Source organism: Epinephelus fuscoguttatus, linkage group LG14 (assembly GCF_011397635.1).
Source record: "Epinephelus fuscoguttatus linkage group LG14, E.fuscoguttatus.final_Chr_v1".
Classification (NCBI taxonomy): Eukaryota; Metazoa; Chordata; class Actinopteri; order Perciformes; family Serranidae; genus Epinephelus; species Epinephelus fuscoguttatus.
Genome location: NC_064765.1, coordinates 28651026 through 28674785, shown reverse-complemented (window position 1 = coordinate 28674785; position 23760 = coordinate 28651026). Strand labels below are relative to the sequence as shown.

General features: G+C 41.2%; 1 protein-coding gene across 1 annotated transcript in view; it reads left to right on the top strand.

Annotated features, from left to right (window-relative positions):
- LOC125901259 (leucine-rich repeat and fibronectin type-III domain-containing protein 2) overlaps positions 1 to 23760 on the top strand; it is a 193637-nt gene that overhangs the window by 56806 nt on the left and 113071 nt on the right. The window contains exon 2 of the mRNA XM_049596827.1: positions 20232 to 20361. The gene's annotated coding sequence lies outside the window, so the exon portion shown is untranslated. The remainder of the gene's footprint in view (positions 1 to 20231; positions 20362 to 23760) is intronic.

Below are 23760 nucleotides of genomic sequence, written 5' to 3'. Positions count from 1 at the left end.
GCTGTTAGGAAATAAGAAGAAGAAAATTCAAAGGCCCACATAGCAGATGTGCATCAGTTTCCTCGACTGTGAGACTCATTTCACAGAGCAAAGCAACTGTTGCAGTGTCCAGCCTGCCAAGCACATACATAAGCAATGGCTTCTGTACTGACAAAAGGTCAGAGGATACAAGGAAGCAGTCTGATTTGAAGGGCACTCTGCCGGGTCTCACTTGACTTTGGCAGCATTTCAAAGAAAACTGTCAAAGGAAAAACAGACAATACAGCTAAAGGCAAAAGGCAACTCGGGAGAAAGGGTAAAGTCATTACTTGTTCATGAATATTTTCAATTATGTTCTCAGGCACTTTTTTCTTCATTATCAGGCCACATTCATCTTTCAATATGTGTTGTTGAGAAATAAACAACAACGGTAAATGGGAAAACATGACGCATTAATGAATGCCTTTCCTCTAAGACCTTTGTTTTTTTTGCCAGGAGGCAAAAGAACGCTATTCAACAAAATCACCATGACCTTATCTGTCCGAGCGCACATATGGTCAGAAATTAAGCTGACTATATATCTGTTCAGCCAGCCAGTATGCAGAAAGAGCTTTGTTTCTCTTTCCTTATTGGGAAACACAGCATCACAGATTCAGTTTGTGCCTTACTCATACCTTTTCTAAACAAGGCTAAACTTGTTTTGTACTTGTTTTAAAATCAGGTGTCTTAAAAAAGAATGTACAGATATGTATTGTTGTTTTTTATTAGCATGTATATCTGCAGATGGGTTCTTGTGTTGGGAAGTGGCACGTTGTGGTCGAGCGACTTCTGAGACTTTTTACTCAAATCCAAACATGAACCTCATGGTGGTTGCATTACCAAAGTTATTTTGTCGTTTGGGAACCATGAATGTTGGTACAAAATTCTCTGCCATCACATAGATGTTGAAATATTAACTGGAAACTCTGACCAGTTGGTGCTAGATGAAAATCAGGCAACATTACAGTCATTAGGACTTACCCTGAGGGACCATGAATGTTTAATGAATGTTTCATTTAAGTTTCATGGCAATTCATTTCACGGATGTCAAGACATTTCACCAAAGCCCAACCTACCAAACTGCTGGTGGCAAAGTGGAGGGATGCATAGAGTCAGTAGGCTTCAACCCCTTGGGACCACAAATGTCTGTAGAACATTTGATGACAATCCAACTGACAGTTGTAGACTGATATAGAACCAAGTCACTGTGGTTGAAACAAAATCCGTCTGAAAAAAGAAAACTTCTCGCAATGGCTGATAAATGTAAACATGCCGTGTAAACATATGGCACATGATACGTTTCTTAATCGTTTCCCTGTTACATGATGGTACCTTGATATGTAAAGCTGCATAGCGTAGCTTTAATTCATGTGCATTCAATTGCTGATGTAAAACATTGTCACCTTGTCAACTTATGCAGCAGATCAGCAGGGTTCCCTGCAAATGACAGATTGTAAGTCTGGTCATGCCAGCAATATGTGCACAGAAATATTCAAGGTCGCAGAGCCAATATGTTCTAACTGTGTTGCGTTTGTCTCAGCCTCAGGTGCACATTATTCTCTCTCTCTTCTTGTTTGCAGGAGAAGGTGAAAAGAGTGATGTGTAATCGTACAGTCAATAAGAGGAAACAAATGGGATTGTGATGCAAGCCTTAAGTGCCTGCTGTTGTCCTTCAATTAAGCGTTATTATGTTTAGTTGGCTCTTAGCACACCACACATGTACTAACTGGAACAGAAATCATTGTTGTCGTGGGGTTGTAGTCAGAGAAAAAGAGCACTCTCTTTGGAAACATGTCATCACACCTACCCTCTTTGCTCTAAATTGGTATGGGTGGTAGTGAAATGTACTTGAGCTGCTTAAAGTGATTGGCTCACAAACATGCGTTGTGTACATACAAAGAGGGCAAGAGGGCAAGAGGGCAAGCGGGCATGGTACCTACTTCCAGAGCTTACAAAGTAGTGAAGACATGCAGGACAGTCCACAAACTAATGTAGGATCATACATGCGTGCGTACTGTAACGTGAGTGCTGTCTGCCTGCTACTAAAGGAAGTTAATGCAAAAAGAACATTTTATCCGTAAATCAGCTGTAAAAATGTTTAATGCAGCACAAAGTGATCACATTTAAACACATTTGAGTTACAGGACTCAACATGAGTCATGTGGAATATACATGCAGGTGGTAAGCAGCATATATAAATCTGAGAGTTAAACGTGATTCAGGCATAATGTTGTAGGAACATGGTTCAGTATGTGCTTTTCCCCTCTGAGATACCACTTTGCCTTCGGCCTTAGAGAAGCATTTTTTCTGTTTTTGTTAAGCAAACAGTAGGAAACACCATCAACTGCCTGAGGACACACTACAGCTATGTTAGAAATAGCAGCTTTACAGCCTTTATAGTTGCTAACGGCTCTGCCTTGTTGGAGCAACCGTGCAGTACAGGGGGCAGGCGTACAGTGGCCCTGAGAGCTCAGTGCACTGCAAACAGACAAAGCACCAGCAAATGAATGAGTATTTGGGCCAACTTGACTTCACAGGAAAACATCAACTTCAAGACACACAAGAACATCAGCATGCACAGCAGTGTTTAGAACATAAGCTGCAAAAAGCTCACAATATAACAAAAAGTGTTTCTAGGGGAAACTTAAAAGTGATGCATATGGTTTGTTGTTGCCATAGTTTTGGCGTTTGAAGTCATTGGAGTCAACTTTCTGACAGTGGTGTTGTTTTTTTGTTTGTTTATTTTAATATTGTAATCCCATGATTCAGATATCATTACACATTGCAGATCTGCTGTTATCATAGCATTAGCCTTTTGCTTATTAATAGCCTTCCAATTCAAGCAAATGTTTAGTGCTATCGGCAAAGTAATCTAACTAGTATTAGCATCCTCCAGTTAGAGACAAGTTAATTTCAGGATCAACAACAATGGTTGCCTAATTGTTAATAGATGAACTAATTACACAAAGTATACTTCTACTGTGTGCACTATGTACTCATTGGCGTAGTAAGCAACTTTCAACAGGGTAGTGTTGTCTCAAACCAAACACGGCCGTTGTGCACTCACCAGAAATGACGACCGCAAATTAGCTAATTAGCAAGTTAGCATTCGCGTTATCGTTTGCGGTACCAAATCATTGCAGACTGCTTAACCCAATAAACATAGTGCTTATACCCGACAACAGTACAGTGGTGCTTAGTGCAAAAAACACATGTATTTGTACAATGCAGCGACATTCATGGTCGCACAGTCCTCATCCGCCATTTCCAGTTTGAAAAGTGGTCCCTCCCCTTCTGCTACGTAGCCAAGATGGCGACCATTGAGGGCGAGAAGTGTCCATAGTTCCACACTCAACTTCTTGACCGTTTTGAGTGCACCATCCGGGTACTCATAGTGCACTGCATTTTTCCATACTGCTCAGTGTGAACGCGCTTATGCACTCAAAATATTAAGTGTAAGTGCAGAAGTACGCAATCTGAGACACAGCATGAGACAGCCGCCCACAACTAAAACTAGCTATGGTTCTTAAATGTTTAATAACTTTTGAACCACTAATTTAAAAAGTCAGTGGAAAAACTTTTTTGGTTTATTTTGAGGTTGTAATCCCATGACATTGCATCTACTGTTATCATAGCATTAGCCTTTTGCTCATTATTAGCCTTCCAAATCAAAGCAAATGGCAAAGTTATCTAACTAGTAACCAGCTATCATAACGATAGCCTGTTTCATAATTAACTTTGTCAGATATTTTGAATTGACAGGTTGATAATGAAAAAAAGAACCTAATGCTAACTTAATGCTAACAGCAGATATGAAACCATATCTCAATCAAGCCAAAAAAACTCCCTACATTTTAAGTTATTTGGATGATATAAAAGAAGGCTGACTACAGTAACTTCATAAACCAAAAACCATGCCAGCAACCTGTGTTTCCCAGCTGTGTGCATCACTTTTTAATGACCCCTGGAAACAGTTTTTGATGTGTTGTCAGCTCCTTGCAGCTCTCTAAATGATGCGCATGTGTTGTCAACTTGATGATTCCCTGTGTCATGAAGTTGGTGAATGTTTTCTAAATGCTGCACATGTGTCATCATCCAACTGATGTTTTCGTGTGTCCTCAAGTTGATGTTTTTGTGTGCTGCCAAATTGATGTTTATGTGTGTGTAGTCAAACTGATGTTTATATTTGCCTTCAAGTTGATGCTTTCTAAATACCATGCATGCGTCATCATCGAACAGACGTATTGGTCTGTTGTCAAATTGATGTTTTTGTGTGTTGTCAAATGTACGTTTTCTTGTTGGTTAATGTTTTCTTAATGTTGCACATGTGTCATCATCAACCTGATGTTTTTGTGTGTCATCAAGTTGGTGAATGTCGGGGTTGGGGGCTGCTGGCTTTTATGTTGTGTTTTCGTGTTTCTGTGATAATGTAAAACTTGGTGACACTCACTTTGAGATAGATGTATGTTGTAATATGTGTGAAAAAAAGTTGATGAATGTTTTTCAACTGCTTGTGTGTGTGTGTGTGTGTGTGTGTGTGTGTGTGTGTGTGTGTGTGTGTGTGTGTGTGTGTGTCTTTTTTGCAAGGCATTGAGCTTCTCAGGGCCAACATAAAGGCAGCTATTGCTAACCTCAGCAGCATATGTTGTCTGACACGTTGCCTTTGTAAACACATATTGCATATTAGGGGTTAGGTGCAGGGCATTGGTTTACGTTCATCATAAGGATGCCACTTTAATAGGAATGAGATAATGTGGAGTGGTTTAAATCCAGGAGAGGTAAATCCTTGAAGTTACTCACTCTGTGTTTGTGTTTGTGTGTGTATTTGGTGTCTGTGAGAATATGTGAGAGCATAACAGTGTATGTGCATGAAAATTAATGAGCTTCTTAGGAGCCTAATAACAACCGTGAAAATAATTATGTACGGCAAAACATCGATGTGTGAAATAACAAAGACAAGCATGCTGTGTTGCTCATGTTGCTATCAGCTCCCTAATTGTCGGTGTTAGCCTCTACTGGGCAGCTGGAAGGACAGGGTGTCACGTATGATGGCAAAAACAAAGCCTTGACCCTTACAACCCCAGCTGGAGTGGCTCCGTAACATTCTCAATCTGCGGAAAGAAATATCAGATTGCAACTGACCTCGGCCCCGCTGCTCGAAATCCCAGTGCCACCATAAGAGGCTTTACTACAGACTAGAGGCGGGTGAATAGGGATAATTTAATGAAACATTAGACGAGAGCACTCCACAGTCCTTTAACAAATTGCTTTTCTGGCTGCCAAGCTTGGCTCAATTTGGGTTGCCTGAAGGAAGAGCCGAGTGAAAACACGAGAGAAGAAAAGAGAAGAAAGAGCAGTTATTCACCTGCAGCGTTCAGCTGTTGGATATAATAGTTGCAGAAAAACTACTGAAATATAGAAGATGAGGCCGTCCTGTGATGGCGAAGTCTCCCCTAGAAAGTCTACTTGTGGATTTATGAGAACTTTCTGCAGGACAGATTAAGTGCGATGGGAGGCTGTTGACTTGCGACCAGAGAGAGCAGAAGGCACCCTTCCTTTTATCCACAGCCACCTATGGGTATAAACAGGTGGCTGCTGGGCACTGGCACCTTTTGCTGGCAATGCTAGGTGAGTAAAGGCTGGCCTTATTAAGATCTTGGCATGGCCCAGGGTAGTATTCGTGGCATTGCAAAAGAGATTCACCCCTCATTACCTCTTTGTGCTACATAGTGTTCTTAAGCTTGGGATTTAAAGCTGGCCACTGAGTAAAGCCTTGAATTAGCTTAATGAGAAGAGCCAGGCACATGACTTAAACCTCACGTGGAGAGAAAGTCACAGGCAGTCACTTAGAGCCAATATGATTATTGTGTCTGTGTGTTGCACGGGCGTGGCTGGGTTGCAGTAAGTGTGTGCTGTTAGAGGAGTGAAGTGACTTGCATGCGAGATTGTGATCTGTTCCCATGTTTGCATGTGTCCCTCTCAGTTTCTGCTGGATGTACATTTGTGTGCTAATGTGACTATAATTGGGACCCAGGCAGATGGATTCTTGGTGCCTCAGTAATGAGTGCAGGAAAAGGCACACAACCATGAAATGTACAGTATGTCTCAATTGTAGAGTGTCAGCTTTACTCTGTTCCTGTGGGTGTAAGCTAAGGATGTAGCGTTGTTCAGAACGTGGGGAAAGCATCGCAAAGGCTGGCCCCATACATTTATAAAACAACACTGAGATCATCAAAGTGAAATGATGGAAGAGTTTCAACTGCTCAGTAGTAGTAGAGCTAAGGGTTGGCTTCAGATAAACAGGTCTATTTTACCCAGTAAATACCTGGAATTGTTAAGCCAACAAGTCCTTTATTAAGTTTTATAACTAATAAAAAGTAATGTTCAAAACAACTAGGTAGCATTTAGCTAATTAGCAAATAGGCCAAACATGATGTTTGAAAAGGCTTTAGTATTACATTGCTCTTGTTAAACCTAAACCTAAATAGATTAAATACGGGTTTTCAAAAAGCAATGACATTTGATAAGCTGAATCAGCAATAAAATGCCACCCTGGTGATGGTGCTGCATCCTGTTTCTGCCAGAGATAAACAAATGTGCTTGGTTTGGTAATGCTTACCACAACCTGGGTTATATTGGTCAGTTCTGCCAGTAATATAACATTTGCACTGAGCAAATTTGTGTTTAGATCAGCGTCGGCAACCCCCAAAAAAAATCTGTCTGGAGTTGCAAAACATATTTGAACAAAGGTAACAGCCTATTAAATCTAAATCAACCTTACAAATAAGTCTTAATGAGCAATCATTAATATGATTTACTACAAGGTGGCTATTCTGCAGTGGGCCAATTTTTTTGTACTTTAACTTTGCAGCTTTGGTGGTGAAAGCAAATGGACCTACCCACGCACTGATACATCCTTTATTTTCCTGCAAGACGTTTTCTTTGTTGGATTTGCAATCCATAGCTAGCCTTGCTAGAGAAACACCAGGCTAACCGCCGCCAGTGAAGTTCAACAAAATTTAGAGGAAAAGGCACCAGGTCATAGATGTATAACGCTCATTTTACTTAATGAAATGTTAAAAATATTTTGATTCAATGTATAGGCTACACACTTTTACAGTTGTAGAATGCAATAATCACTTTAGGCTTACAACAATGACAAATGAAAATCTGAATGTTAAAAAATAACAGTTGTCATGTTGTTTTGTCAAGTTTTAGATCTTGAAAAACAGTGACATCATTAAACTTATTTGAAAGACAAAATGCTGTAGGTAAAATTGTTAGCTAATTATTCCCATATCCAAATAAGGTGGTGGGTGATCTGGCTACACTGGCCACCCCAGTCATCAGAAGAAAATGTTGGTATTGGACATTTTTGCAAACCACAGATATGTAACATTTGTATGTTTGATAGATCATGTCAAGGTTTGTGAAGTGACATTGTTTTGATTGCCTGCATGCAAGCTGACTTTGTTGTCACCAGGTGGAGGGGATGTTAGATGGTGTGACACCTCAGCAAGACTACTGCCAAGCTGCAGACCACTGCTTGAGACCAACAAACAACATAGCCAGTTGTTTTTTAGTGAGACAAAGGTGCCATTTCCAGCCAGGACTGTGAACCAAAGCCTGATCGTTTATTCTGAACCCTAACCAAGTGTTTTTTGTGCCTGTAAGTAAATGTTGACCACAGCGTTGTTGAATTGTAAAGTTTCAACATAAACCTACGGGAGCACCCACGATCCCATTTGCATGTCTGTTTTTAAATGCCGGTAGAATTGCAACCAAATAAGATAGAGCAATAATTCTTTTTGCATATAAAACCAGAGGAGTCACACTAACATATCATGCATTCATTGTGTCCCAGAGCGCTGTTTGCTTGCATGTATGGGTTTGTAGAAATCCAGTAAAAAGCGCACACAACAAAAACATTAGAATCCAGACCGCAGGTATCCACAGCACTTCCTGCGTTTGCATAAGCGACATCAGGTTGTGAGCATGAACTGACTTTCTTGCGCGTATTTAGAAAAATATGTGTAAAAAAAAAAAAAAAAATAAATTTCATTTTATTGTAGTTTATTGCACTGTTTCAGCAATTCATTTCATTAGTATGGACATAAGGTCATACATATTATTAAAATCTGGGATAAAAGGGTTGTATTGATTAAACTACTCCAAAAATGGCACTACAGCATGTAGAAATGTAAAGATATGCTCTGGAGGTCTATGGTAGGTCATAAAGGGTTAATAACAGCTCCAGTACATATGTGTTTGCAGAAATGTACAATGCCAGTATTTACTGTGGTGATTCTTGCTCCTATAGATCTATTTTTAATGATGACTCTGCATGCCCAGATCTCAGCAATGGCTTTAGTGAGTGAAGTGTAATCATGCCTAATAGATTATGAACAGAGCTACTGATGGTGCTCAAGTTGTATTGAGTAGTAGTTTCAAAAAACTCACTCTACTAAAATGGTTGCTTGGATCTGCACCTTTGAATCTGCCCACTCCACTGAGTGCGAGTTTACTAATTTATCCTGCACTGTGACACGAAACAGCAGTGTCCCGGTTTAAATAATAAACAAGCAACGAATGCTGATGGGACTCAATTAGCCAATCAGCACCACGGGTGGGACTAACACCGTTGTCAGGCTCTTGTCAAGCGTTGTCAAGCATTGTTGTGCCGTGCACTGGAACCAATGAGGAGCAATAACAACAACGGCAAGCAGACAAGATAGACCCAGTTGCTGAGGCTGTTCCAAATTGACATGTCCTCTCAATGTCACCTCACATCCTCCTTTGTTTTACTTTGCTCTGCTCCACTCTTAAAAGTCCAGCAAAACAGGTACGTTGGCATCAGTGTGGATTCAAAATGACTTTAGATTCAAGCAAACATGAAGCTCTCCAGTGATCGGCTAGGAAAAATCGAATCCTCCTCCCCCACAGAGTGGATGCAATATCAGACGGAAGATGGAAACAGAGTGTAATGAGTTGACAATTCTGCCTGATACCACTAAAATGGAGCAATAGATGCAATTCAGTATAGACCGACTTTCCCCCCTCAGCACAACTGATAATCAGAGGGTGATTTATGTGAAAATGACACAGCGTGTTACCCACTTAAACAGTGTGTGCAATCATGTCTCCACACCATAAAATGAAATGAAGGGGAAAGGCATTGATGGCAGCCTATGTTTTATTATTATTATGAATAAACAGTATCAAGCTGACATGAGTTGCCACACATGTTACACTCTCTGCAAAGGCGTTCCTCTCTGTTGATGAAAATGGGATTTAACTGCACACATTGAAAGAGCTTCAGAATCCCACATATGTTTATTGGCATGTTGTTAACATGTGTAGGTGGCATGTTCCTCCAGTGTTCCGTGTACAATATGCTTATTAGATAAACTGAGAGTAGAAGGGATGTGTTGCATTGTCAGTTAATCAGCTATGGGTGAAAATAAAAAGAAACTAAGAGATGGACTAAATGTGTTTTTGCTGTAGGAATCTACAGCAAAACTCATTAGCAGTCAGCAGCAGCGAGGTAGATGTGTTTATATTTGTGTGTGCACGTTCCTGCACGAGTGTCTGTTCTCGGCTGTGCAGTGCAGCAAAGCCATTTAAATGAATTCTTTGACCTCAGCTCTTGATCGAACAGAAAAACCTGTTTTCTCGCCTTCCCTCCTCATTATTCTCCTGCTGTTTCCTCTGTGCATTGTCCGGCTGTGCACTGGGACACTGGGACAAAGAGGTTAGAGTTCCCTGTGGCTTGACACTTCATTGCAGGTTGTGAGTAACTGCCGGAGCACACGACACTTCATTTTTTTCTATTTTTTTTTTTTTTTTTGTCACCTTGTGCTTTTTATCCTGCTGACAGAAATGTCATTTCATGGCATGTGCTGAGTGGCATTCTAGTGATCACATAAGAGGAGAAAAACAAACTGATTGGATTGTTTTCAGTCGTTTCAAGACATTCATACTTTAAGTTGAGTTAAAGCGTGATAAATAGATGTATAGAAGCAAGGTCCTTGAATGTGAGAAGACTTTGAGCCATGATCCAAGAGGTCTGTGGAGTCATTGGTTGGAGTAGTTCTCAAGTACTTCTTAACACCACCTCAGGCTTAATACACGGCTTGCTTAACAGTAGCTCCATGAGCAAAGACTTGGCTCCTAAATCAAGAGTTGTAAATCAAGTTCACTATGGCCTTTAGCATTGCACTTGACACGATCTGCCAAAACCTCTCAGCTTAGACTTGCGGGAAGAAAAAAAAAAATCTCCATTTACCTATCAGTAAATGCTTGCAGCTGTGATCTGTCTGTGCGCTCACAACACTTTCCACAGATCTGTAGTATGCATGATCTAAATGAGTCCAAAGGCTTTTTGTCAGGTAACGCTGACAAGCAGAACATGGAAATCACATTACAGCTTGCATGCATCATTATCAATGGGCGCGGCTGGCTGTGGAGACAAGTATTAAAGCCTCTATGGCAGCAGCCTGAGAAACAAGCCTTTGATCTAAGAAATGTCCAGGAACACAGTAAACCCATAAGTAGGTGTATCTGTTTCAGCCAAAAAAAAAACAGGAGACTGACGGAGTATATTTGGACTCAGACATAATGCTTTCAGGTGGAAGACATGTATGATTTATGTTGGGTAATCTGAAAGGCCAACAGAGTGTCTCTTTCTATTTCACTCTTAAAGTACCCCCCAAGTTTTTGAGAGTGACCCATTCACAAACTGTTAATCTTGTATCCAGTCATGGGGTTGGCACGTCTGTTGCTGTGGCTGGTTGTGTGCAGCAGCCTAGTTTGCTTCAGTCCACCCATTTACAGATGTATTTTGACGTCAGTGGGTGGTAGGGGAATGCTGACTGTGGCTGAGATGAGTTTCTTTATACCCGAGGGCTGAATGAGACAGTATGGTGCATGAAAATGTCCTTTAAGACCCCAATTTCAAAAGGAACAAGTGTTTATTTCACCTAATAACTTGTTTCTGTATTACCATCAGTGTAATAATATATCATTTGGTGGAGTATAATTGCTAAAAGTGGATGGCTGCTATGGCCCCTTAGCCCATACAGAAATGTTTCCCCTGTGCTTCCCAGCTGCTCGGAATTAGCCGTTGCCACATTATTGTAACCGTGCATACAATTCCTATTCTGTAAAACTGTCAGGCGACAAAAAGCGCAGGCAGATGTGATAAGGAGCTTAATGGGCACTGCTCACTCACAAAGCCTGACTGGGCTGAGGGTTTGCTATTGAGAACCTTGTGCACAATATATATTGGTATATGTAGACACTGTTGGACAGGATTTCTCAGCGGAATATCAAGATCCCTGTCAAAATGGGTAGTGCTTAAGTAGGCTATGTCATTATATGCACATGTTAGCAAAGAAAACACCAAGTTATCAATTTGTCCCTGACATGCATGCAACATTTGAAGCACATTTATTCATTCATTCCTTTTCAAAAATTGTTAATCCTGTTGGGAGTTGCAGGGTGGCCTGAGCCTGTCCCAGCTGACAATGGGCAAAAGGCAGGGTACACCCTGGACAGGTTGCAAGACTATCACAGGGCTGTCCCATAGAGACAGACAACCATTCACACTCACATCCACACCTTCCAATTTAGAGTCACCAATTAACCTGCATGTCTTTGGACTGTGGGAGGAAGCCGGAGTACCCAGAGAAAACCCATGCTGACACAAAGAAAACATGCATAGAAGGGCTCCCCCACCCTGGGATTCGAGCCTTCCAACCCGGGCAAGAGGAACCTTCTTGCTGTGAGGCGACAATGCTAACCAGTGTACCATTGTGCTGCCCCATTTAAAGTACAGTATGCTGAATTAAGCTGAGGGGTGGGGGGAAAAATTGATTTTTAGATGCATCGAAATTCTGTTTCGATGTGGAAAACTCATAATCGATTTTAATTTTATTTTTATATTAATTTTTCAAATTACCGTAACTCCTCAACCATTCACGGTATCGACGTAATTCCAACGGATACTGAAAGCTGAGAAGCGGAGCTTTCCAGTGATATATGGTACATTATGGTCGTGAGTAGTCATTACCTGTGAAGGAGGGGAGGGAAGTGGGCACAGCAGGAGCAGAGTGACAGCTGACGAGGAGAGTGAAAGTTGGAGTGATTTAGCAGTGTTTTAGCGGAGTTTTGGTGAGTTTTAGTGGAGTTTGGGTGGCGTTTTCTTTGTAAATAATATTAAATGTTGTAAATTATAATATTTCTGTTTTTTGAGAGCTTTTGAGTTTTTTTATGCCGTGTTTTTGAGTGTTTTTGGCCGTGTTTTCGTCGTGTTTTCACCATAGTTCGTATTTTTGCCATCGTTCGTCTTTCTTGCAATAGTTCGTATTTTTATAGTTCATAGATAGTTATAGTCAGTTATAGTTTTGTAAATACTGGAGGAGAAATGTCAAAGAGGGACAGGAGAGTGCAGTTGAGATTTGTGGATGAGGAGGATGGACCAGAGGAGACTGGTGGGGTGTAGTCATCTCAACCACAGTAAGTAATAGGCCTACAGTTTGTATGCACTGGATATGTAATCCCAATTTTACAATAATGTTTTTCAATATCTAGCGTAAATGTTCTTATTGGCTCGTTTTAGAATCTTGAATCGTTTTATAATTTAAATCGTTGCCTTCAGAATTGGAATTGAATCGAATCGTGAGGTGCCTAGAGATTCCCACCCCTAATTAAGCTGCCAATGTTCTCAGATGGTCAGATAAGTTCGGAATCAACCCCAACACACTGGGGTGGGGCTGGGCACTGTGCACAACACTGGCAGAGGTTGAAAGCAGCTTGTAGCTGTGTGTTGTAGCAAGACAACGGAAATCACTGGAATGACCAAAGATTTCTACATATTTGGACAATTTACCAGTTATCTGAGGTCTGGTGGAAATGTTTTCTCAGGCCCGGTTTTTCTTCTGGTTGTGCTTATAAGTTGCTAGAGCCATAGCTTGGAGTTTTCAGACACTGACATTATCAGCTCCTCCATCTTGTCTTCTTTTGGGTTCTGTTATGCCCACTAATTGATGAGCCAGGCAGGCAGCAACCACCTGAAATTCAACATAGTGAACTTCACACCCCAACAGCTGTGTTGGAATCTGCTTCCTCTCTGTTGCCTTCCCCTCATTAAAATGACTTGTCAACAAGTTACCACACGGCGGCGTGAATAACCCCTTAGGTTGCTCAACTGTGAGTGACAGTGGTAGTGATGTCCTGGACAGTTTACAAAGAGGAAAATGCAGGCCAGTGGTAAAATTATCACCCCATCTGTTTCTTTGTATCCATCACAATTTAAAGACTGACTTCAAAATCTGAATCAAAATCTGCCAACAGGGATAGAGCTGGAGTGGACTTTATAGACTTTCAGCACAGGCCGGATGTTAATACATTAGCAAGAAAAAAAATGTCTCCCTTTGTCCCTAGACGAAATAGTTTGATACATAATGCTTTAGCATACATTCTGAGTAATTAGGCCAGTGTGCAACAAATGATTGCTGAACAACAACATGTTGTATGACCTAGTTTGTTTCAAGCATACTGAACCTTATGCTACCAATGTATTCTCACAAGTGAGGTCTAAGGCTAAATGCTAAGTAATTCTTAACAATATTTTATGCAGATTTTCATCTGTGTTCTCAAATGGATGAGTCTTCTAAACAGACTAACCTCCTAAGTTGTTCTGAAGTGAAGGAGACCAAGTTTGACAAGTGAAATTGAATGCATTTGACAGCAAAGTTTTCCACTAAAAGTTCACAAGTATCTTATAGGGTAGGGGAGGAAGGAATTATGGCATCACCTTTGGGAGTAACTAGTAAGTGGCAAGTCCCTGAGAGTTGGTGCAATCCTGCAGATTTCTCAGCCAACATTTTTGCTAATGGAGTTGCAGAACTATCTCCTGCAAAGAAGGGAGAGAGGCTCAAATGAGGCAGCGGAATGACAGGCAATAGACTGGAAAATATGAGACGGGGAGAGGGGAATGGACTCAAGCTGATGTGTTTATTCACCACTGTGGGCTCCCAGCAGAAATCTTTGTGGGCAAATGCATTTTAAGTCCCCAATGCATAAAGAAGTAGACACGGCCTGTGTCCTACCATAAAAATCTTGAGAAATCAAACACGCCCTCAAATGTTGTGATTTTTGGTCTTGCTGGGTTTCAGAGGTTCATACAGGGATTCAGAGAAAGGCTTGCAGTTCGGTCACCATGCACTTAACTGGTTTTGTCCAACTTTTGGGGCGGTCGTGTTGCCTCAAAAGGCATGAATTCTGAGCCATGTCCATGAGTAAAAATCCATCTTTTTGTGGTTAAGATCACGTATTCTTGTCATTGGGGCAACTTTCATTTTCAATTGAAGTGTTATTGTGAAGTAAATGGACTGGGTTTGACAAGTGAGTTTATTGTCAGAGTGCAAGAGCAATTGACTAAGGTAATAACTATGGGCAGGTGCAGAGAAAAGCATAAAAGGTAAGTTCTTTAACAGATGTCAACATAAAAGCTTGCCAGTTTGATTTTTCAGGTACCTGTGCAACAAACCAAATCGCAGACACCTGGCTTTTTCACACCACCAAAGCTGAAGTGTACCACACAACCACTATTGCCATTTATTACAGCTTGACATCCTGGTGTTGTGTGATTCACACAACACAATCTATTCTTTATTCAGCAGTGAAACAATCACACAAGGTCATCTGGTAGCAAAATGCAACGTCATTATCTCTCCGCTGCGCTCTTCAGAGAAAGGGAGGATGCATAATGACGTTCTTTGCTGACACCACTCAAACTGTTTTTCTGTTAGGGAGAGGCATGAAATTTACCACTGAGGCAGCTCTATTAGGAGCTACAAGACAGAGATAATGTATAGCATAGCTTATTTGAAAGCTTGCCAATATGATTTATTATATTACAACCAACTGCTGACTCACATGTTAATCAATGACACATCAAAACATGTAATATTCCTTGTTAACCTGTGCTATCTGACAAAGCTGTAGGGATATAATGACTCATACCATATCACATCATTATTATTATTTTTTATTAGCATTGCTTGATGGATTTAAACACACCTGAATTGAAAGAAAAGTGTTGTGACAGTTCAACTTAGGACACAAATGCAAACACAACCAGGAAAGTGAATGGTTAAAGACACTTTATTGTACAGTAGTATGAAGGTGAGGGGCTGAAAGCTTGAGTGAAATGATGACTGAGGTGGGCTGGGAATGGTGAAGCAGAGCAGGCAGAGGGGCTGAAGACCGAGCAGTCCAAATACAGAGGCAGAAGACGAGGCTGGACATAAATGGTTATAGTGGAAGCAGGCGTGGTGAATTGAGGTCCAAAAAGCAAAAAGAGACAAGGTGTCAAAAAACTTAGAAGTTGGCCTTGACATCTGTACTGCAGAGGAGACTGAACAATCTGAGTGTGGACGTCTGAGCCATGGTTTTATACAGCAACTGCTTGATTGTTGATGAGGTTCAGGCGTGCAGGTTCAGCAGCTGCTGGCACTCGGGGATTGGCAGGAAGGAAGGAACCAGGAGGCCAAGCCCAACAGACACACAGAGACAGGCTGAATCCAAATGTCCGCACTTCACCGGACTTGCAGACTCGCGGACTTTACTGGCGCGTTCACAGGAAGTCCGGGAGTGCTTAGGGCTGTCCAAATCCACAATTCATTCAGTCTACAAGGGGCCTCAAGTGGACTTTGTGTGGACTTCCAGAGAGTCTGCTTGGGGTGCAGACTTAAGCAGACTTCACTAGTTTAATTACCCACAATTCATTGCAATACAGACATGACGTTTTAATTTTTCCAAATTGCTGACAGAAAACACACACACACAAAATATAAACTTATACTTAAACTTATAAACTTATTATAAATTGTAATATTAAAACGTTACTTGAATAATGTAAGCCAGATATAAAATTCAACAACATCTTGATACAGAAATATGTAGAAGTATAGGCTATAGAGATAATCAATATGCATTTTTGATATTGCAGCCTATAGTCTATAAAAGCTGTGCAATCTGATCACATAGGTGAGTGCTGCAGTGATCACCTTGTACATGATAGTCTCTCAAATGTTCCCACGGAAACAAGTGAAACAGACTCCAAGCCTGTCTATTAGCTCCTTTTATAATGCTGCAGACTCCCGCTCTTGCAGACACATTACGTACGCCTGAAGTCCGCGAGGGCTCAGTCTGCAAGTCCAGAGGGTGGGTGGAGATTTGGATTCAGCCACAGACTGAAAGCAAACATGAGACAGGGGACACAGGACACATAAGTAAAAGGCAAAGCAACCCCTAACAAAAAGAGGCTCATGTAAGCAAATAACGGTGGGTTGAAAACTCAAGCTTATAATGTAAGTTTTAGGGAGAAAAATCAAGCTAATCATAGAAGTTTTAGGTTGATGGAATCTATTTAAGTTAAGTTGGTAGGTTGAAAAGTCAAGTCATAATAAAGTTTAGCTTAAAAAGAGATAGTCCCTTTTTGTTAAAGAGCAAAATCCTCTATGTTAAATGAGAAACGGCACCAAATTTGCCTTTGCCAATTCCACCAAACTCCATTTAAGTAAGGAGTAATTTTAGCGTGTATAGAGCCAGCATAATTTCACATCTCACTGGATGAATTAGGGTTCATTTAAACCAAACCAGAGCTGGCGGTTGTTGAAACAGTGGAAAAATGAACCAAGGCACTTTTTGTGAGTTTTATTTTGTGTCTGTCAGCTCCAAATGCAGTGTGTTTTCATACTGATAAAATTACTGTTTATATAAATGGAGTCTGGTGGGTCTGGTGATAGTGGTTTCTGGGCTGTTTCTGGTTCAGAAAAAAAAAAAAGAGCTTACCCTTTAGAAAAAAAAGAACTGTGTCTATAGGGATACTCGCCATAAATTGTCAGATCAGTTTAATAAATGTTGTTCCCATGAGTCACTTAGGCACAAAAATATGGGGAAATTTGGTCCAGGTTGAAAAATACTAAATTTACCCTTTAATGTGTTTTTAATGTTATAGCCTTTTCTCACTATTGAATGATACTGCATATGTGTGAAATGCAGCACTTCAACAATTGTGTGTGTTGTTGTGTGTGGACTAAGTTTATTAAAGCACAGGAACAGCTCATGAACTCATTTATCCATCTACAAAATAGAAAGGACGATGGAGGAACTGGAACACAAACAGAAAATGTGGCTTCAAATATCTCAGCACTAAGGCTGTACTCTAAAGAAGGGTTATTTCGCAGTCAAACTCTATAGTTGCCATTTTGAGAGGATAGCTGGTGTTGATCTGGCTCCCCGTACGTCTGTTCTGCTGGACAATGATACATTATAGGGGCTATAGAGGGGCACTTGAAGAAATGACTTCAAAGAAGCAAGTGAGATAGCAGCTGCCCAATCAGATCTCACTTTAGTAGGATAATAGCATTCAGGTCCCCGGAGGCAGAAGCGAGGATGTGTCATAAATTATGAATTTCCATGAGAACAGATATGGATGGCGGTGTCATGCAATAATTGGCACAGCACTTAGCTCCGAGTGAAGCTGGCTGGTGGCTGAGTGATGTACGCTGCAGGCTCCTACCCCGAAAACACATTGAAGTGATTTGCAAAGTCAGCGTGACACAAAGAGGCGCCCCCAATTATCATGTTGACCCAAGGCTCTATGATGTGGCAACCTCATTGCATGACCTGTGAGGCAGCATGGTGGGGAGCAGCAGTGGGTCCAAGGCTAGAGGAGCCTCGTGAGATGATGGAAGGTGCACTCAAAAATACTCTTATGTCAGAAATACACCTGTTATATTAAAATAACCTACGAACTGGTAGTGCAACACTAAAAATTGGCTCATCCCAATGTACATATCATAGATTTAACCTGTTTCAGATGTTGGTTTGGTCACTGGCACACGGGATGAATTAAAATGAGAGAAAAAGCCTCTGTCAGCCAAGAAGATGAAATTCAGGCACAAGCACGGTGCATTTTACTGATGGCAGGATCAAAGGTTTCTGGCTGAAAAAGCCTTAAGTACTTTCAAAAATGTACTGTCTGTACTGAAACCTGACAAACAGCAATGCTGCTCAGCTTTTAACATTGTTTTGTTTTCATTATTTTTCAAATACACGTTTTCAAGGGACAGCTCAGCCTTGTGGTGTTTAGCTGTGCAGATACAGCTGGTTTATTCTGCTAAGGCAATATGTTTCCCGAGAAAAATTGTCTCAATTGTACCAGTCATAGTTCTACATCAAAACTTTCTCTTGAAAGAACTTGAAAAGCCCTCAGAGACATACAATGCCATACCAGATAGCTGTCACACCATGAGAGATACTCGTACAATCGAAAGGTCTCCAGTCAAACAATACTTACTTTCAATCTTTTTTTGCGATCCTGGACTGTTCCCACTTCCCACTGGATCAGCAAACTTTCTGTTGCTGCCATCTCCAGAGCCGCTATTCTCCTGCCAAACAGTCAGTTTAATGCAAATGCAAAAGCTAACAACGCAGCAGAGGCTAACATTCAACACCAAGCCACTAAATGGTCCCAACATATTCATTCTGCCTCAGAAACAGCTCAGATCTGTCATTAAACTGTTAGTAGCTGTTTGGTAACATTAGCCATGTGACGCTAATAGCTAGCCCTGACAGTGTGTGTGCAGGCGGACTTTGACAACTGTCCCCGGCGTATTTGACAGTGTTGGCGGTTTACGATGTGATACGATACAATACAATACGGTACGGTACGATACGATATGGTACGGTACGGTACAGTATGGTACGATACGATACGATACGATACGATACAGGACGGGACAGGACAATATGATACGATGCGATACAATCCCATACGATACGGGGCGAGACGAGGTGATATGATACGGGACGAGACGATACGGGATGAGAGGAGACGGTATGATATGATACAATATGATTCCATACGATACGGGACAGGATGAGACGAGATGATACGGGACGAGACGATACAATACAGTTTATTGTCCCCATAGGGAATTTGTCCTGCACTCAGGAGCGGCACATGTATTGCTCCCTTACAATAATTGTCCAGAAGAAATGAAAAGCATACACCATAAAAAAAAAACATAAAAACACATACTACAACAGTACTGCACATCAGCCACTCATGTATTGCACATAACACCAGCACACACCAGAGCACCATAAGCAAAACACAACACAACCCCTAAGCATCAAGCTACATTATTTAAAATCTCAATGGAGGTTAGCACAAATGAATTTTTAAAACGGTTCAGTTTAAATTTGAGCATCCTGTATAATTAGCCCAAGGGTAAAACCTCGTACTCAGTGTGGAGAGTGCCGAGATACCAGCAAAAGGTTTGAAAGGTTATACTACATGCCACTCCATTCACATTATGGGTATCAAATGACGTACTCTCTTGTCATCACTTTAAGGGTACTGGTATTAGTACTGCTTTGAAAATGGTTTAAGCAATACCCAGCCCTACATACCATCCACTGCAAATGTCTATCATTTAAAAAGAAAACATTTGGGAAAGATGTTTTTGCTTTCTTTCTGAGAACTGAATGATAAGATCGATAATATTCTTATGTATGCATTAAGTGTGGAGCTGGAGGGCATTAAGCTTAGCTTAGCATAAAGGCTAGACATGGGGAACAGCTTGCCTGCTTCAGTCCATGCTAAAAAGAAAAAAAAACATGAACCAGCACCTTCAAACCTCACTAATTAACTCATCTTATCTCATTTGTTAAACCTGCACACAAACAGAAATGTCACAGCATGTAACGCCCACAGCTTGCTGTTGTACATTTACAGTATGTGAGTGTTTGCAATATATATATATATATATATATATATATATATATATATAAAGCTCTTTTTGATTTAGTAACCCAATTTATAAAAGCTCTAAGGAACCCTGCTGAATTAAAATCCCTCCTGTGTGACACTATGCCTTTTTCTTTTCTGAAACAACTCAGCAAACGCAGATATTTATCACAATAATCATCAAAAAAATAACTGTAGAAAACAAACACTTTTATAACACAATGCTACCCTCAGAGCATGGATCTAACTCCAGACCTCAGTCAGGGTTTGGGCCGACCCAGTGTTCTGTCTACTCTAAAATAAAAGGATTAGATGCCACACAAAAGTCTGACATATGTGCCATTTCTCATATCACTGCTCTCTGCCTCTCCTCATTGTTTTCCTGCAGGTGAAAGAGTGAACGGAGGAGGTGGAGGACTTCTTCCTCGGCACACACAGAGACTTCACCTTGCAACCTTCATCTGTGGGAGGAGGGGAAAAGACTTGGGATTGTTTGTTGCCCGCAGGAGGAATTCAAGGTCAGTACACAGTACGCTCACACACAACACACGCACACGCAGAGTCAGGTTTGAGAACAAATACATAGATGGAGGGAGCATCTTCTTTTCTATTGGCTGTGTTTGTTTTAAGAGTCAAGTGAGCTGATACGATTTTATGCATGAGCTGCCTTGCATTCATGAACAAATAATTGGGGAATAAATTAAAAAATCGGTTCAGTATCGAACACAGAATAATAGATTTTTAGCTAAATCATGGTTCAGATGAAAGAAAAGAGTCAAGTGACAATTCCCAAATGTCATTTTGCTCCTTCTGTTCTCACTTCCTCCTTCTTTCCGTCTCATTTAGTTTAATCCACTCTTCCATCCTGCATATTTTGTTTTCTTTCCTTGCATTGCCTCCTTCCTTCTTTAACCTTTTCTTTTTTAGAATTCGGATATCTAAAGAAAATTGTTAATCAACGCCTCCAAACAAATGTTGGTCTGTCCAAGGTTTTTTTCCTCTGTGAAGTCCACACACTGGGAAGAATTTGGATTTTAATTGCTTCCCCATAGATTGCCGTCTCACTGAGAAACTGGGTTAATTGCATAAGAGAGAGCCACTTGCGACCTTCATTGAATGCTGCCAACTACTGCGGCGTGCGCACTGCAGTGTTGCATTAACAGGTTATTTAGCCACGGCGATGAAAAAAACAAGGTGATCGCCTGGATGGCTGCCTGTTTTATACGAATGTTGACATCACTTTCGAAAAGCTTTTAAAGTGTCAGTCCTGCAAAGTTGTCGTGACAGGATCGTGTTTCCTGTGTAATTCCTCAGCCTACGCATGTCAGCGTCAGGGCGTGAGGCATATGGAGTCGTTCAGTGTTGGGATCCCGCTAGGGGCTGATTAGACTTATCAAAGTTGCTTTAGGGTGAAGAGTAAATACAAAGTAAAACTAAAATGTCCAAGATGATTAGTCTGTCAATACTTCTTTTCTTGTTTCAGTCCTAAATGTTATTTCTTCCTGTCTTCAGGAGTAATTTTAAAGGACAGAGGGCCAGCCGTCCTTATGCATATATATTCAGACAGTGGGACGGGGGAGGAAGGAATCAGCTTTCACTGAGCCCCTTATATCTCTCCAGCCTCCTTACTTCCTTCCTTTTTTTGTTCCTACCCTCTCCCCCTTCCTGCTTATTTCAATTCTTTACCTCCCTCTTGCTTCTGTCTTTTCTTCCTTCCTTCTTCCTGCCTTCCCTCCTTCCTCATCTGCCTTCTCTACTCATATTTCCCTCCCTGCTTCCCCCTCCTCCCTTCTTTTCGGTTTTCCTTCCTTCCCTTTCTTTCTATCGTTTTTCACCTGCTTTGCACCCCTTCCCCCTCTCCCCTCCCTCCTTCCTTTTTCCTTCCTTCCATTTTTGGTTCTGTGCATCCCCGTTACTCCTCTCCCTTCCCTTCTTATTTCATCTTCCCTTCCTCCTTGTCTGCTGTTGCTTTTGCTTCATGTTTGCCTTTTAAATGCATTTTCTGCACTATTTTTCTTGCTTTTAGCTTTTGTTTTTAATGATCTATTGTTCCTTTAATGTTTTATCTTAACGTATTTCCCTTGTAAAGCACATTGAATTGCCTTGTGTATGAATGGTGCTATAGAAATAAAATTGCCTTGCCTTGCCTTGTTTCTGCCCTTTCTTCCTTCCCTCCACCCCCCCCCTTCTTCCTACCCCCCCTTCCTCATCTTGCTTCTCTACTCATAACATATTTCCTTCCTTGCTTCCCCCCTTCCCCCTTTCCTTCATTCATCCCTTCCTTCCTTCCTTCCTTCCTTCCTTCCTTCCTTCCATCAATTTTTGATTTGTCCCTCCCCTCTTCCTCCTCTCCATTCCCTCCTTATTCCATATTTTCTTCTTTCTTCCTTTTGTCTTTTGTTACTTAACCCTCCGTCCTACACTCCTTCCCTCCACTTTCCATCTTTCCGTCTTCTGTTCCTTCAACCTTCTGTTCCTTCCTTCCCTCCTTCGCTTCTTCCTTCTCTCTTCATTCCATCTTTCCTTCTTCATTCCCCTCTTTCTCATGTCTTCTGTTCCTGCTTTCACTCCTTTCCTCCTTCCTTCGTTTTGTTCCCCCACTTCCTTGTGTATTTTGTTGTTTATGTCCTTCCGCCTTGCTTCTGCCTTCTCTTAATTTCCTTCTTCCTTCCCCCCTTCTTCCTACCTTCCCCCCTTCCTCATCTTCCTTCTCTACTCATAACATATTTTCTTCCTTGCTCCCCCCCTCCTTCCTTCCTTCCTTCCTTAATTTCATCTTTCCTTCCTGCTTGCTTCTGTCTTACCCTTTTCCTTTCCTTCCTCCTCTCCATTCCCTCCTTATTCCATCTTTTCTTCTCCCTCCCTTTCTATTTTTCTTCCTTCTGTTCTTTCTTCCTTTCTTCTGTCTTGCCTTCCACCTCTTCCTCCATCCTTATTCCATCTCTCCTACTTCCTTCTATCTGTCTTCTGTTCCTTCCCTTACTCCTTTTCTTCTTCCTCCTCTCCCGTCTCTCCTAATTCCATCCTTCCTTCCTAATACCTTTCTTTCATATGTCTTCTGTTGCTGCCTTCCCGCCTTCCTTTTTTCCTTCTCTACTCATTACATATTTCCTTCCTTCCTTCCTTTCTTCCTTCCTTCGTCTGTCTTTTGTTTTTTCCCTCTTTTGACCCCCCTTCCTCTTCTCTCTTTCCTCCTCCCTTCATTCCTTCCTCTCTTCTGTCTTTTATTCCTTCCTTCTTTCCCTCATCACTCTGTCTGTCTGCCTCACCCATGATTTCCCTCCTTTCTGCTCTGCTTCCTGGTGAATATGAACACAGAGCCAATGATAGCTGGAGATGAGGTTAGGGCCGTGACATTCCCCTTAGTACCGATGCCAGGCACAGGGTCCTTGTAGAATATTCCGCCAAATTACGTCACTATCTGAGGATAATAATACCTGTTTTATAGGTTGAGAATCCCAGGGCACTGTGAAGGACAAGCAGGGTCAAGTGAAAACACAGACAGACTGTAAATTGTGTTTCATTGGCAGGGTGGGCAAGTGTTTATTCAAATATATGAGAAAATGAGTTTATACTGGACTCACAGAGGATTTGATTTGGCCTCATCATGCTGGCTGATCTTCCTGAATAGTCCAAATAATTTTCAGATATCTTTGTTACTCATTCACTGAATCATGCTCATGGGCGCAGAGGACACAGACAAAGAGCAGTATTGCTAAGGCTTGTGCTAATTAACCAAATAATAAAAGCAATGAGCTGTGTGATGTGTTGCCATATAAACTACTAAACTAGGTTTCACATTCGTTTCAGTTTGCATTAAACAAATCACATTTACCTACTAATGTATCTCCAGGACAGTGCAGAGGATTTCAAAGAAGGAAACATCTCTATACCTAAATTCCGTAATGTGTATTTAC